Source organism: Falco cherrug, chromosome 4 (assembly GCF_023634085.1).
Source record: "Falco cherrug isolate bFalChe1 chromosome 4, bFalChe1.pri, whole genome shotgun sequence".
NCBI classification, from domain to species: Eukaryota; Metazoa; Chordata; class Aves; order Falconiformes; family Falconidae; genus Falco; species Falco cherrug.
The window spans coordinates 104,975,433-104,991,868 of NC_073700.1; positions in this window are offsets into that span (position 1 = coordinate 104,975,433).

The window sequence follows — 16,436 nt, forward strand, 5'->3', positions numbered from 1 at the left end:
ATAATAATATATGATGCTATGCTGCCTAAGAGAGGTAGGTAAGGTAGGTATGAACCAGCACTATTCTGGAACAACATACACAGAACGCATCTTTTTACACATCAGCTATGGGCAAGAACAGTATAATAAAACCAGTCAGGTAATAGATGACAACTGCTGAAGAATAGAGACCTTCTTATATATTTCCTAACTGATTTAATGTACGGTATTCAGTATTGGTGCTACTTAAGATAAAAAAAAAATCTTACTGATATTGTGTGAGAAAATTTGACTTACAGTTCCCAGTGAAATCAGCAGAAGCAGAGCTGGCTCTAACATTCCACATCCAAGATCTTTACTTTGCTTAAACACATTTTTTTCAAGTACACCCAAAGGCCAAGTTTTCAAGGAGGTTTGATGAAGCAGAGAGGCAGGTATGACAGACAAAAATGAACATTTCAGAAAAGGGCATTTTTATTGTAGGAGTTAAATGAAAACTATTGGGATGAATTCCCTTCAGGTCTTCCAGAATATTGTCCCTTGCTTTTGGGGGAAACAGAGAAGTTCAAAACCAAAATTATTTGGTACTGATATTGTGAAACTGAACGTTATGATGAAAGTCAACACTCTCATACTTGTGGATAAGGTACTGGAATAACCTCACTCTTGGCAAAATAGAATTTGCTCCAGAAATGGGTAACCAAACCTTTTATGTAATTTTAAGAAGCTTCTTTGTGGTTTGTGGAGAAAAAAACAGTCTACAGAGCACAGAATTTGAACCAATGCAGATGGACTTCCCGGGTGTGCCTCCAGATCTACGCTGGTGTAGCTGAAGTCTATTCTACTGACTGGATATATATACCAGAAAACTGCATAATAACTGTGTGAATGTCAGTGAACTTGATAAAACTTCCACTGAAAAAACTCTGTGGAGACTCTCCTTAATTTCAAGGGTCTTCAGACTGGGGTTAGTATTAACTGTTTATCATAGATAGTAACAGGAACCTCCAGGTGATTTGCTTCACTTGCTTGAAAACATAAACTTTGAGGAAAGAACATAAAAAAATTTTGTTTTCTGGGCCTGCTGATAGGAAAGACTTTAGCAATGGGAATCTCCAAAAAAGAAATTAATTTCTTGCCCTCTAACACGATTATTAAAGTTATAACTGAAGTAACAAGCTCTGCTTGTTAGAAGCACCCTCCACTCCACTCTGGATGCCAAAAGCACCAGTCCACCCTCTCCCAGTTGGCAATATCTCTCTGTAGTACCAGAATTCATTCCTTTTATTAATTGATGCACAGAGGTTAAGGTGAAAAGGGATCGTTAGATATCTGGTATAGCCTCCCATGCATTGCAGGGCATTAAATTCCTTGCAGTTATGTCTGTAATAAAGCCAACAATTTGCATTTAGCTAAGGCACAGCCTGATTTGAGGATGCCATGAGATAGAGAATGACTTGTTCCTTTGGTCATGTGGTCCAGGGGCTGATCACCTTTACTAAATAAAATAAAAAACCAGAAAACTCTATTTTCTAATTTGAATTTGCCTGCCCTTAGTTTCCAGCGTTTAGTCCTTGCTACAGTTTTCTCCACTAGTCTGGGGATCCCTTCTATTTTCTGCCTATAACAAAGGTAATTCTGTGCTGTAATTCAGTCCATTCAATATGCTTTTTTGATAAGCTAAAGCACTAAGCTCTTGCATCTCTTGATGCAAAGACTTCTCTCCTTTTGTAGGCTCTTTCCTGTTTCAAGTATTCTTTAAACATGTGGACACCAAACCCAGATGTTGTATTCCAATATAACTTGCCCCAGTGTTCTAGTCAGTAAAATCACTTCCTTAGCTCTACTCACTAATCATCAATTCAGCAGTCCCAGGGTAAGAGTGCTCACGTTTTATCACAGAATCACCTTTGGAGTCCATGTTGAACTGCTTTTTCTGCTATAATCTTTTTCAAATCCATTCTTCAACAGGATGAAGTCTGTAACTTTGGCTTGATTCCACGCTGCTAAATTAATTACTTTACATTTCACTGTGTAAAACCACATTTTGTTAGAATGATCCAGGATTGTTAAGCTCCTTGAAAGTTTTTATAGTGCTCTGTCCTCATCATTGTCTTTATGTCACCTGCAAATTTTGTTAGCAGTGTTTTTATATTCATTTCCAGGGAACTGGAGATGTTGAATGCCCTTGGTCCTAATGTTAATACTTACAGAAATCTGATAGAAGCCCCCTCCAATACCATGTCATACAGTTACTATTACTTTTTGAAAGCTTAGTAGTGTGTTTCCCAGTCCACTGTAGGCATGTGGAAATGGTATAGGCTAAATTTAAACAAAATGGCATGAAGTACTGTCAGACATATCAACTGGTAAAAATAACTACATAGATAATAATACATTCAGCTTGTTTGACCTCTTTTCCACAACATCTGTTGACTGGCAATAATTACATTTTGGTCTTCAAATTCATTATTAATTAAGGTTATGTTGCCATTTTCTTTTTCTCTTTTATTTTTTCCCCTGGGATTGAAATCAGCCCAATGAGTCTGATATATTATGTGGTGACCCTAGAACCTTGGGGAGACATCTGCTAATGACCAGCACTGCAGCTATGAAATTTGTTGTCTGATATATATGCAAACGTAATACAGGGCAAATCTCATTTATAAAATGTATTTGTAAAACTGTAAAATTCAGCTCTGCAGCAACTGAAATTACAGGTGCTCCTGGAGATCAGGTACAGCTTATCATAAAATACCTGAGGACACAAGGTATTAATACAAATGTCTGGGGAGTCAGCCAGGACTGTAGCTTATACGGTCTTGGGATGTTTGCAGTAGCCAGCACAGGTCCATGCTGCAACTGGGATAGGCTCTCCTATGTTACACTAGGACCCTCTCCAGCATCTGAAGCAGGCAAGACCAGGGGAGCATTCAGGTAGCTCGCTCTTCCCATAGGCAAGAAGTCTTGTGCAGCTCTTCTCAGTACACCTTGGGTGGGTTTTTCTGCCTCTGTACCACTTGACACAGAGATGCATTAAATACTTGTTTTCAAGGCTGTCAGTCTGGCACTTTTCACAGGGACTAATACAGTGTTTGCTCTCTCTCCTTCATCCCAAAACCAAGTGACACAAAAAGTTAACGTTAAAAATGACAAGGTGCCCAAAGACATTAATGACTTTATAAAACTTTATACAGATCATAAGACATACAAGCAGTACTCATAGGCAACTGAGAATATCTTGTGCCCTGTCCTATCTATATAAGCAATTACAATTTTATTTCTGAGTCTCAATTTCCCCACTTTTTACATTCCCAATAAACAGCCATTAGCACCTGGCGAGTGTTTTATTCTGCACTTGAGGGTAGAAATGTAGTGATAAAAATAGAAAATCCACACTAGGAAATAAACAATGATGTTGTTTAGTATAATGAATAAAGCCAGAACTTGTTGGAGCCCTATGCAATATGGATAGCTGATATACCAAGAGTACTTTGTGAGCCTCCCTGAGCTCAGTCAGGGGTTTCCTGGTCTACCTGGAAAGAGCAAAGATACCTTTCTTCTTATTATTTTTCTTTATTCCCATGCGTATCCAATTAAAATTGCTTGGATCAGGACTCAGGTTTGTTTGAGGTGCCACTGCTGGAGAAGCTCTAACTTGCAGTTAGGTCTAAAGCCTGGTGGTAGGGAACCACCAGAAAGGTGGGCATCACACGCCTCCCGAGAGCCTGCGTGGTAGCAGGAGTGTTGCAAATTACTGTGTGTAGCTCCACAGATGAAGGAAAAGAAAGCCCAGTGATTCAGGCTGGGGGATGAGAAAACTGCGTGGCTCATGATGAAGGGCCGTATTTTTCAGTCAAATGGCATAGACAGTGTGTGCTCCAGGTGATGGTGGACACAACAGGAGAGCTGTGGCTGGAAGGTGATACACTAGTCATCAGCCTCACTACTGGAGGTGCTGTGAGCTTGTTTCTCCACCATAAGTCTCATTTGCATTAGGCAACGCAGCTTTTTGTAGTTTTAAAGAAAATGCAAGTAGTAATATGGTATCACAAGGTCAGCTGCAATCATGTAAGGTATCGGTGGTTATCTGGAAACCACATGAAACAACAATCTCTTTCCTCACACCAGCTCTGCACTGCCTTCTTGTGTAGCAGCAGCCTGCAGATGAGGAGCTGAGAGTGGTTTTATTTTTTTCCTCTCTGTGCAACTCTTCTGTGGCTTGTGCAGCATTATGTCTCAAAAAGTAGCTGCAAAGCTGGTCCATTCCCATGAACGCTTCTGAAGGTAACGGGAGTGGAGGTGCAGCTTGGGGAAGCCCAGTTGTTCCTACCTCTTCTGCAGGCTTCAGAGGCGGTGTCACACCAGTGGTCACACAGGGGGCAGAGCAAGGAGTGGCGACGGCCTTACCCAGTTCTTCCATGACTTCTCTAAGATGCACAGCAAGGATGACAGCAGGAGCACTTGCCAGGCAAGATGTGGGCCAGATCTACCTAGTGTCGGTCCAAGGTTGTCTCCAAACAGTAGAAATACCCTCCTGCCTCAGTTTCCCTGCTCCAGTGTGGAGACAAATCACCCCCTTGTGATGGATAAAAAAACAGCTGTAAGACAGGCCGGTTGCTCTCCTTCAGTGGGCGGTAGGCACCAAGTGTAGCAGCTCCAGCTTCTGGCTGACCCACAGCTGTCCCCAGAGGCCAGGCGGTGCCGGTGGCCCCCGTGGTCTCTGTAGGTGTGCAGCGTGCCAGGACCACCGGAGCAAATGCTTTTCATGGGAGGGGCAGGAAACAGCGCTTCTGTAGCGCAGTGGAAAGCAAACCATTCACTGGCATCAGGGTTTCGTCTTCTCACAAATAAGATCTTTGTTTATCAATGTGGCTTTGTAGTTCTGTGAGAACCAGCAGAGTTCCACTTTCAGGAAAATATTAATGATTAACCATGAGTAAGTAAGGGAGGGTGAGACCTTTGTGGTGTCTGCTGAGAGATAGCAGTACTTTGCCATCGCCGACAAAAACCCCAAGCCCACGGCCTGTGGATGCTTACTCCGAACTTCCACTTACAAACAAGGCACATACCACATAGTTCCTCTTCAAACTTACGCAGAAAATTGCTTCCTTCCCCAGTACATAACCCTGGGGATTCTTACCCTGAACTTCCCCTGTCCTCCTGGCAGCCCAAGGGGTATGGACTCCAGAGATTTGCCCAGTTTCAGTGAAACTGCACAGCAAACTTCATTAAGCTTTCCAAGATAGGAATCAGTATCTGTTCCTCCTTCTTCCTCCTCCATCAGCACCAGCTGCTACAATGAGTATTGCCCTATAAAACACTTTCCGTTCGATTCTGATGCCCTCAGGTGCCCTTCTCCTCCCCCCTCCTCCCAGATGAACACCTGTGAGAGGCAGATGGTACAGATAATCCAGAATATTTTTCTTGAGTCCATGTAGAGAAGCTGCCAAGCTGCTGATTTTTTGGCACTATGCCTCATGGCATCCATGGCTGGTGAGAGATGCAGATGCTGCCTGAAAATAGCTGAAGAGGAAATTCTCCCCGTGTCTCTGGAGGTCCAGGGAAGGCGGCTGCTGCTGCGGGATTCACGAGCAGGTGTCCCGCCGGCACCCCTGCCAGGGACGCCTGGCGAGCAGAGAGAGCTTCCTTGCTCACGTCTTTAATCAGTCCTTCCTCCGGCTCTCCAACGGGCTCCGTGGGCACCGCCTTGTTTTCTTGTAGTGGAGGGGCAGAGGCTGTTTTCGGTCTGACACGGCCTGGCAAGGGGACGAAAGGGAGCTGGGAGCTGTTGCTTCTGCTTGCAGACATCACCTCCACGCACACACAGAGGCTGCAGCCACAGGTATTGCTATTCGTTTGTTTTCATAGAAGATAAGCACCAGCACATACTTACGTCAGCCAGAGGTATGATGTGCATCCTCTTCACCACTGAGCTTTGTCAGGGTGGTTCATGGGGAGCCTGTGTGGGTGTCCAGCCATGCAGCCGAGCGAGGGCTCCCAGCGCAATCCCGCACCGCTCTGTGTCCTTCAACAGCCTGCACCAGCAGCCCTCTGATCGATCACAGTGAAGGGGTCCCTGGGACAAACCACCACCATATGCTCAGCTCCTTCCTGACAAGAGAAGTGGTTTTCTAACATGTGGCTGTGTCTGGAAAGCGGCCTCATTCTTACATGAAGAAATTAACCCTGGGGTAGGAGTCGTGCCCAGACACAGCCACAGCTGTCCCACTGAAATTCAGATATTCATCAGGGCCTAACACAACTGAAGCAGGATTATTCCACAGCAGTCACCAGGAAAAGGAGCTGAGACCAGTTTACCAGCGCAGAAGACCAACAATAACAAATACCAAAGAGTCAACATACTGTGCTCTTCCTATTGTGCGGGGCTTCAGAGCAGCGTAAATCCTTGCACTGCCTGGCCGGTTTTGAAAGGCCTGTTCTTATTGCCCAGGGTCTGCCAGACACTTTGTGGACACAAAGGAGAGCGCAGTCCTTGCCTGAAGGGGCTGATGGTCAGTGGCAGACTAGCAGTGAGGGAAAGGAACAAATAAGACAGAAGGAAAAGGCATGTGAGTGTTGGAAAGTGTGTGATGTGCCTCAGTATGTTTTGAGAAGCTGGAAGACATGGGAGACATTAATTTTCTTTCCACTATTTATTCTTTATTGGTTCTATAACCTTCAGATCTGTAATTCAGGATCTAACATCCTTGGTTTCCAGTATTTAGTCTTTTTATGCACATTATACAGCAAAATGCCTCTTGCTCCTAGCCTCCTCCTCCTCCTCCAAAACCAGGACACTACACCTAGCTCCTTAAAAACATGGGGGTACCTAACCCCACTGGGATCAAATAGGCTTGGCCAGATTTAGGTGCCTAAACACCTTTGAGGATCTAGGCTTTAATCGGCTCACGTAATGAGCTCCTATAGTCAAAATGCACAAACAAACTCTTAAAGCCAATGGCTCTGAGATCCAGTGCAGAACAGGCCCTCCAAATGCAGGCACCCAGGCCAAGGGTCTGGGAAAGGCCCAGAGAGCAGCGCTGAAATTGAGACAGGTATCACTCCTCAGGCAGCAGCACCGTGTCTGCATCAGGTGATGCAGTGGCGATCAGAAAAAAAGCCATGTGTTTTTTGCAGCAGACCTGCTTTCTGCATTCCCTGTAAGATAATCCCTCCTGCCCCCGTTTTCTGAGGGAACCTGATTTCTTGCTGGAGTCCAGGTGATCGAGAAGCAAGAAGGCACTGTGGAGAATTTCTGCTATGCCAACACAGTTTGGGGGGGGGGATTCTTCTTCCTGTTAAAGGGCACATGTAACACATCAACTAATCTCAGTCACAAGCAACTTAGCACAGAGACACAAAGGAACTCATAGCTGCAGCTGCTCTCGCTGCCTTACCACAAAATGAAAAAGAACCTCCCTATAAAAATTAATAATGCTGTTCTCATTACCACACAGCTTGTGCACCATTCCTGCTCTACTACAGAACATAACTCTGCTGGGTAATGTATGAACAGAAAGCAAAAGAAAAAAGGGTGCCATTTGACTGGAGAAGTTTAAAAGAAGAATAGACTGTGTCATAAGCAGCGAGGAGCGGTATTGGTGCTGCAGCAGCTCAGCCATAAGTGAGTGTGGGCTGTGGTTTTGTGGAAAGTGTCATGAGAAGAGACCTTTCAGGGTGAAATTTTAGGAGGAAAATAAGATTTCTTTCTCAGTGGCTAATGGGCAGCCTGCAGCTAAAAAGATGTAGATGGTGAGGGTGCTATGCTATGAATTGTGGCAGTGCCAGCCCTGGGGCTCTGTGAGGGCTGTGCTGTCCTGAGCAGATGGCAGCTGAGCAGGGGGACACAGCCCTGCATGGCAGCACCCAGCCTCTCCAGGAAGTCACCTCCCTGCTGCCTTGCTCAGGACATCTGACACAACCATACACATGTGATTTGTGCTTGGGTTGCTGCGTTGAAATGCAAACAGGTGTTACAAAATATGAAAAACTCCTCTATGCCTTTCACAGAGGATGTGGGCTTTGGTCATATAAGAAATGGAAACTTTAATTATTCAGAATGTTTCACCACCTCTAGATTGGCTGATAGATTTCAGGAACCTTTCTTAACAGTGGTGTAATGCTGGGAAAATGTAAGTCCATGCCTTGAGACAGTCCTGGACCATGATGACTATTTTTGCTGTGAGGTTAGCTAGGAAAAGCCATTTCTTGGTATCATTATATAGAAGAGACCACGGGTACTAAGTTATGTGTGTAAGCTTGGACAATGAAGAGACAGATTAACATCATGTCTAACACAGGACCTGATTTCCACAATAATCAAGAAAGGCAGTAGACGTGGAGGGCCTAGATGATAGTAATAGCTAGCCATGGTGAGTTAAACTCATGGATGATCATGGAGATTGCTTTTTTCCCAAAGCAATGTCCAACAAGCTGGAGATATAAATGGGAGCAAAGAATCAGGTCCACAGCTGGCAAAGAGGTATGGTGCTTCTCCGTGTTCCTCAGACTGGGTTGTAGAAACTGGATAAGGACCGCAGCATTACATGATGCAAGAGAGAGTCCTTCTCCTAACTGCAGTATGATCCTTCAGCATTGCCTGCTGCACCTCAACATGCTTCACTTGAACTCACCATGGGGCACAGTTTGCCTCTTTTGGTGTTTTGCCCTCCTTCAAGGCAGTTGTTTCAGAAATCCTTGCAGATTTCTTCGATTGCTCTCTATTCAAGTCAGTGCACCAGTAGGCACTCCAGCTCTTGCTGTAAATGATGCAAAGATGCTCAGACCAACAGAGAAGGAAAAATGTAAATGCTAGTGAGCACCTTTTCCTGCGCTCCTGTAGAAGCACCGCTACACCTGACAGTACTCCAGGCTACAGCTCTCTGTCAAGAACCTGCTCATTTCCATCCTTCTAGCTCAATCCTCAGCCCTGCTGACACAGCAGCTTTGGAAAGACCCACCTGTTCCTTAGGATGCAGCCAATCCCTGCTGGATGGCCCGATCCCCTGCTTCTGGCAGGGCAGCATTTCTCAAGTTAAAAAGGTACCTGAAGACCAGTTAGGCACTTCTACAAATTCTGCAGAATATCAGTGCAGGAGCAAAGCTGAACTCTTGATGAAATCAAGGAGAGCTGAGGACTTCACCTGAAGAGATATTTTTAAAGTAGAGATATTTTTAAAGCAGAGATATCTTAAAAATATGTCCTGTCTGCATTTTCCAGGAAACTAACTGCCTTTCAAGATCTGCCTCTATGGTTTCTTTATCATTCTAGCAGTGCTCAGGATGTTAGGTAAATGTCACAGCATTTCCAGTGAAAAGAGGCATTAGTGCAAATCATAATCAAACCTGAGGATTCAAATCCTCCCTGCGGGTACGTCAGTGTGACCCTGGCTCAGGGATGCACTGCTCCAAGTATAAAATAGGGAGTTATCTGACCTGTCAGGGTCAAGATGGAGTAGAAATTCAACTCCCACCCCGCACAGCTGCACTGTAACCAACAGAGGAATCCCTGCATATGTGTTTCAGCTTTTAGGTTAGTTTTCACTGTTATTAATTTCCTTTTATAATCTCCATTTCATGTTTACCAACACAGCGCCAGATTCTCAGCTGATGTAAATCAGTGATCCATCGCTGTTAAGTGAGCGGCGTTATTTTACAGCCGTTGAGGGGATGGCCTCTAGCTATCAATTTTGCTTTGCTCCTCTCTCAACAGGAATAATGTCTTTTAGAATTTGAAACTAAGTAAAAAAAACCCACCCCTTGGACAGCTGAATCCTGTAATTCCCTCCTAGCCTCCACTCTTGTTGCTGCCAATGGAAATGAAGAGCACTGAGCACCTGGCAGGATCAGGCCTCCAAGCAGCTCCAAGGCTGTGCCAGCCCTCTAATTCTGGGATAATGATAATAATCTGGTTTGCGCCGAGTGTTGACACATATTTATTAATTGCAAGGTGCGGCTGGATCTGCACCTTGCTAAGACAAACACTTGCAGAACAATGTGCACAGAGGAGGCTGGAAACCACCCAGCCATGTGTCAGCAGCAGCTGAAAGGGGAGGAAATTGCTAACTGTCCCATGCAAGGAGGCAGAACACTGAAAAGCTGGCCGGAGAAGGAAGAATGTACTTCTCCTGGGTTCAGTTTTCCTTTTGGAAAAACCTTTCCTGTTTCATCAGAAAGTTGCCGACCTCGCTGTGGCCCCAGTGGCTCGTGACACAAGACCAAGATGACACAATTGGAGCCAGGCTTCGTGCCAGGGCTGGCACTGATTTAGTGATGTTCCTAGAGAGCAGGGGGAGGCAGGTCCTGGCCCACAAGCTGAAGGTTATTTGTGCGGAGTCAAATATTTAAGGCAGCAGTCATGCGAGTCCCTGAGTGGTAGGAGGGGAAGGGGAGCCTGCCTGCCCTGCCTGCCCTGCCTGCCCTGCCTGCCTGCCTGCCTGCCTGCGCGGTAGCTGGTCCTGCAGAGGGGAGCTGCTGGATGCTCAAGGGAAAAACCAGCAATGAGACTGGGACAGAGAAGAGCTTTCATTCTTACTTTTGATACTAAAAAAATATGTAGCAAGTGACTACACGGTATTTATTTACTGCTCTGTAAATGGTGCTCAGTGACTCACCCCTTTTGGTGCTTTGCTTTATTGGTGATGAAATTGCTCTCTCTTGTGAGCAGCTTCTTTCCTTCCTTTTCCTTCAGCCTGAGGATTTACATACAGCGATACCAGATAAGCAAAGACAGTGCAAGACAGCTCACTGAGTTCATACCTCAGCTTTGGCTGAGTTATGCCTGGCAAAACTGCAGCTAGCTTGAATGTGTCTGTAGGCTTTTCACTGCGCCTCTGCTTGCTTTCCCGCACAGCCGAGAGCACTTCGAAGATGCGCTAACTCATGTCACTTAGAGCGACTTTCAAAGCCCACTTAACTTATCTGTCCTGACATAGCTGTGACCAGCCTGGCACTAATCAGGCTGTTCAAGAAATATCAGCCAGTTACACACAGTCCTCTGAATCAGTGAAGAGGAGAAACTTCCTTTCTCATTTTAAGTAGTTTCTGTATGTCTAGAGATGTCTTACAGAAACAGAAACTATACCTGATAAAGTGCCAGCATTAATCCATTTGATGTATTTAAGTGCGGCTGTTTAACAGCAACATATCAAGTTAATGTAATACTGATGGAATAAGAAATGGCATCAGAGGGTTTCAAAAGATTTCTTATCACAAGGAAAAAAAAAAGATTTTGACTTCCCATTTCATTTCTCTGTGAATGAGAACACCTTTGCTATTTACATTATTTACTGTTTACCATAGTAGAGTCACTACTAAAAATCAAAGTGATTTGCAGAGCCCTGCCAGTTCTTTTTATATCTCCTTTGCTGACTCAATAAACATCTGACACTCCAGTATTGTAACTAAGTACTGTACTGATTCTGCCCTCATTGAAAACATCTTTCTAAGAGAAAGGAATTGTTCTGCTTCTACTGAAAATGTGATTTGTCTGGCGAAGCATTTGTAAAAGCTTTTTTCCCTCAATGTGACTGTGGCAATTGGAAGCAGTTAGGCATGTACAGTAACTCGAGAAGCTATATGAAATCTTGTGATATGCAAATATACTGCTGTATACATGGCAAAGAAGAGCTTTGGGCATGCTTACATGAAACAGAGTTGTGTTAACAAAAAATTCCCTTATATGCTATTCTGAAATAAAACTCCATCCTGAAAAATTATGTGAAGAAAATATTTCAGAAAACCTGTGCTGGTAGGGTACTGGTTCTGAATTCAGACCAATTCTGCCCCAGGCTAGTTGTGTTTCTCCCAATACAGTCGCCTTTAAATAAAATAGAGTGGGATTGAGCCAAGGAGCCTGAGCAAGGCACCGCAAGGGAAAACGCTTTGGTACCAGCTGGCAAGGACAGGGTGTTTCACTTCTCGACCATCACCTGGCACAATCCAACAGGATGGATGTCTCTGCTGGGAAAGGTGGCTGTCTGTATCTGCTTTCAGATCCAAATTCAGGCAGGTAAGAGACAATGGGAAACCAGAAAGAACAGCCTAATGCAACTTCACTATGGTGTTCTTGGATGCCAGCCACAGGCAAGTCTTCCAGGTAAGCACAGAACACAAAGGAATTTATGAGCACATAAATCATAGAAGCTGAAGATGGGAAAGGCCACTGGAGGACTAGTCAATGCAGGCCTGTTTTCTACAGGGAATTTCTCAGTTGACAGTTTTAAGAATTTCAAACAATAGGGCTTTAACTTTCCTCTGGAAGCAATTCAAGGTGATTAGGCACCTATCTGAACCTTTCAGCATCGAAGTGCATTTCACCGGACTGGCCCTATGCAGATTCCTAGCAGGTCTTGCTGCAGGTCGTTACATTCAGGTTTCTTTTTGCTATTTATTCCAGGCTTATTCTATAATGAAACAAATCCAGAAGTGAAGGTAGTCACTTCAGGCTTGCCTACACTGCGAGTTTCCACAAACTTTCCTTCCAGGGAAACTGAGTCAAAAGGAAGAATAGTTGTGAAAAGCTCCCTGGGTGGACAGTCTGCGTTTGGGTTACATTGAACTGGGAAAATGTGTTAAAATTATGAAACGCGGAAGCCTGCATGTGGCATTGTTGTGGAGTAGCTGTGGTGTGTTGCAGTTACACTCTACCGTACAGCAGAATGTCCTCTGCACAGTCAGGTCCCTAAGGTTTGAGCCACTTCCACAAATTGCTCCTAGAAACTAGGCTGAGTTTCAACCACGCAGATCACATCTTCAAATGGCTTTGCTGGTTTGCACTCGGGCAGGCTGTGCATCAGCAGCTACTCCACAACAGAAGCCCAAAGAAGATGTAAGAACGAAAGGGCACACAGAAAGATCGAGGAAACTGCCTCTGCCCCTAACGTCTGAGCATAAGGCTGCTAGAGCAAGAACAGAGACCTGCTTGTGCTGAAAATCCACTTTATATTCTCTGTAGAGATGAGCAGAGTCTGTTGGCATTTTGCAATGATTGCGAGGAACTTTAGTGGTTAATTATGTCCTCTGTATCTTGCCTCGCTATCTCTGTGCACATTTACATGAGTCCTAAAAGGAGTTTACTGTTCAAATGCCTAGGCTTTGGGCCAGGAGCAGTGCCTAGATAGAACACTGTGAAACATCTCCTCACGTGCCGTGATAAAATGCTCGGGGACGTACTGTATAGACCTATGAGTATGTCTGCAAAGTCATGAAATGTTATGTCAGCAGTGCTATGAGCGCTGCCAGGTTGTAATTTCAGAGCAGTCTATCAGCCAAAGTAGGGGAGTGACAAACCTAACTGGCACCCAGCATTCAAGGACTGTGTCACTGTTACGTGGTGGTACTTTTCAACCCTGTGTGCCAGAGGTGGTAAGGAAGTGGTTGGGCAAAATCTGCAGGTTAGCAGAGTGGGAGAAGTGGGGGAGTAACATAATGGGCTCAAAGGAAGGAAAGGGTGAAGAGCGGGTGAGAGCAGTGGTGGCAGGGTGGTGGGAGGCCAACAGAAGGCTCCCAAGGCAGTGATGTGCTTAACCATTTCCTCTTGCCCTGAGCTGGTTGCTCGCTTTGGGTGTGTGAGAGGGGAAGAGGGTGGTGTGCCACTGTGGTGTGCCAGGTGAGAGTCAGGAAGGGGGAGGAGAGGGGGCTGGGGGTAGGTGATAGTTTAGCCACAGCTGGAGGAAAACGGCTTGTGTTAGCCTAAGGCTTGTTTGAATTGATCACCACCCTTCACTTTCCCTTTCTCATCAGTCTCACCACCACTTAAATTAAAATGCTAATAAAATGTAAAGAAGGACAGATACTTTCTACTGAGGTCCCTTGCCCCCGGACAGGCAGCCTGAGCATCTGTGCTTGTGCTCAGCCTGCCCTCTCCATGTGTCTTTCCCTTTTTTTTTTTTTGCTTACAAGCAGAGAAGCTTTGGGGTCCAGCCACTGCAGGAGCTCCCTGGGACGCTGGCCGGGTGAGGGGAGAATGGTAATATACTTAGCTAAGATAGGAAGCAGTAAACACATCCAATGCTGAAATGGAAGAAGAACCATAGAATCACAGAATCCTTCAGGTTGGAAAAGACCTTTAACACCATCAGGTCCAACTGTTAACCCAGGATTGCCAAGTCCACCACTAAACCATGTCCCTAAACACCAAGGGGCTTACCTCCTAGCCTCCCCCAGGCATACTGGATTTCTGTGGTTAAGTCTTCCTTACCAGATACCCCACCAGTCGCAAAGTATTCAACAGTCTTGACTAACCAGAAGCAATCATAATACAACATAGTTCAGTAGGAATGACTCCTGACAACCCCCCCTCTCACCCGTCAGAATTTGGCAGGTAGCACAAACCCTGTCAGAGTCTGACTTCTTTCCTTACAAAGCACTTCAGCTCCAAGCTCTTGACTGAGACTTACAAGGTGCCCTGACGTGTTCCTGGTTCAACAATTTGTTAGCTGTGGCTTTTTGCAGTGGTTGCCTCATTGCAGTATTTCTTCCAGGGCTTCCTGGCTCTCCTCAGGAGACAAGGAGATGTGGGATCAGTGGCAGGGTGGTGCATCAGACAGTGCATCCACAGCAGAGCTTTGCTGCTGATTCCAGTCATTTGCCGTTGCGAGCAAGCTGCACTTGAGGGCAAGACTGTGCTGAAACACAGACTTGGCCACGGGGCCAACATGACTGTAAATGGGTAGAGGACGTGCAGGTACTGATCAGTTTTGGCACGACACGAAACAGAGTGGGAGGGTGACTGGAGGCCAGTCAAACCAGCAGAGAAGCAGTATTCCTCGCTCACTGTGTGCTACTGGTGAGCAGAGCACAGATCGTCTCCAACATTCATACCCACTGGGAGCTGTGCTGTGTGGGTGTGGGGTGTTTTGGTGAGAATAGAGCTGGGCTTGCTGGGAGTCTTGTGCCAACAGGCTCTGAGAATAATAGCAGGCGTGGGAGTTGGGAGGCATGGGTTTAGTTTTTGTGGGATTCCTAGGGCAAGGTCCTTCCTCCTGGCCTTTTGCCCTCCTCCCTGGCACTGGGAGGTGGAGAGTCCTTTGGAGCAGGGGCTGTCCCTTCAAATGGGTGCAGGCGCAGTGGGTCGAAGATCTGGTTTGGGTACCTTCGTATGCACACAAGTTCAAATAATCATAGTGAGGTTCCTCCCTTGCTTAATCCTCTACCCTTACTGAACCCTCTGCCTGCATATCCGTGTCACAGTGGCAGAGAAAAGTGTGTCAGGAAACAGTTAATTTGCTGGGGGGGCGGGGGAGGTTTGCAGGCAGAAGGGAGGAGCAGGAGAGTATTTCTGTATTAACATGCAGCTGGTTAATGCAGCTGAATAGCCCTGGCTCAGCTGTTACCTTTCTCAAAGCCAATGGCAAATGATGAAAAACCGTGGTAATATCTATTAAAAGTTTGTGGAAGGGGCCTGCTCAGTGGGAGCTTTTCCATCTCACATACAAGTGATGATTTAGAACAGAGAAAGATCCCCTCGAGGGGATTCTGTGAACCATGCAATGCTAATTAACTCCATTGTTGTATTTTGTTTTGAACATAAGAGTCCCTCTGGGATTGCAGCACTCTTTCCTCCTGCAATAGATTTCCATTTTGCACCACTGTATAAAATCTCCCCCACATCCCATCAGCAAAAGGGATTAACAATAGGGAGAAGCATATGTGCATAGTTTTATGGGGTTCTAGGAAGGAATGTCTCTCCCTTCACCTCCCAGATGCATTCCCAATAGGAGCCATTCTGTACATCCTTGTTTGTGCTGTTTCTTTAACCTTGAATTAAAAACAAGTGTACATCAAACACTGGGCAGCATCTCCCTTTGATCTTTGGCATATTCAAACCACTTCCGAACATGCTGTGCTGGAGTTTATTTTAGTGGTTAGGTTGTTTGGGCACAAATGCAAAAAAACAAAACAAAACAAACAACCCCCCCCCCCCAAAAAAAAAACCCCAACACCCCCAAAAAATCAACAAAAGCCATTAATACCAGGAGTGGAAGCACTGGTGAAAGACCGATTTGCTCATATACAGTTTGTTCTAAAAGGAAAGCAAGAGAATGAAAGCTCCCATCTGTTTGAAGCCCTTACAGTCTTGAGCCAGCAATGTTAGGGAGAAACCTGACTCCCTCTGTGCTGGATCTGCTCTTCATTTTCTGGACTACTGGTGTCCCACTTTGACTTGCTCAGACACCCTCCTCTCTGCCCACTCCTTTTATGTTGAATAAAGTGGATCCTGACCCACCCTGGTGGTGCTCTGGCTATTACAATGTGGCATCAAGTTCAGCGAAGTCAAAACAAGGGCAAGAGCAAGGAGCATCAAGTCTTTCAGGTGAATCAAATGTCTTCTTCTGAATTCTTCCACTTCAGTCTCTGGCCTCCATCAACTCTGAGAAAGCCCAGATCTCCATGGGTGTCTTGGATATTCTCTTTTCTCCACTGCCTTAAGTTTGAGTTCTGCGCAGGCCAGT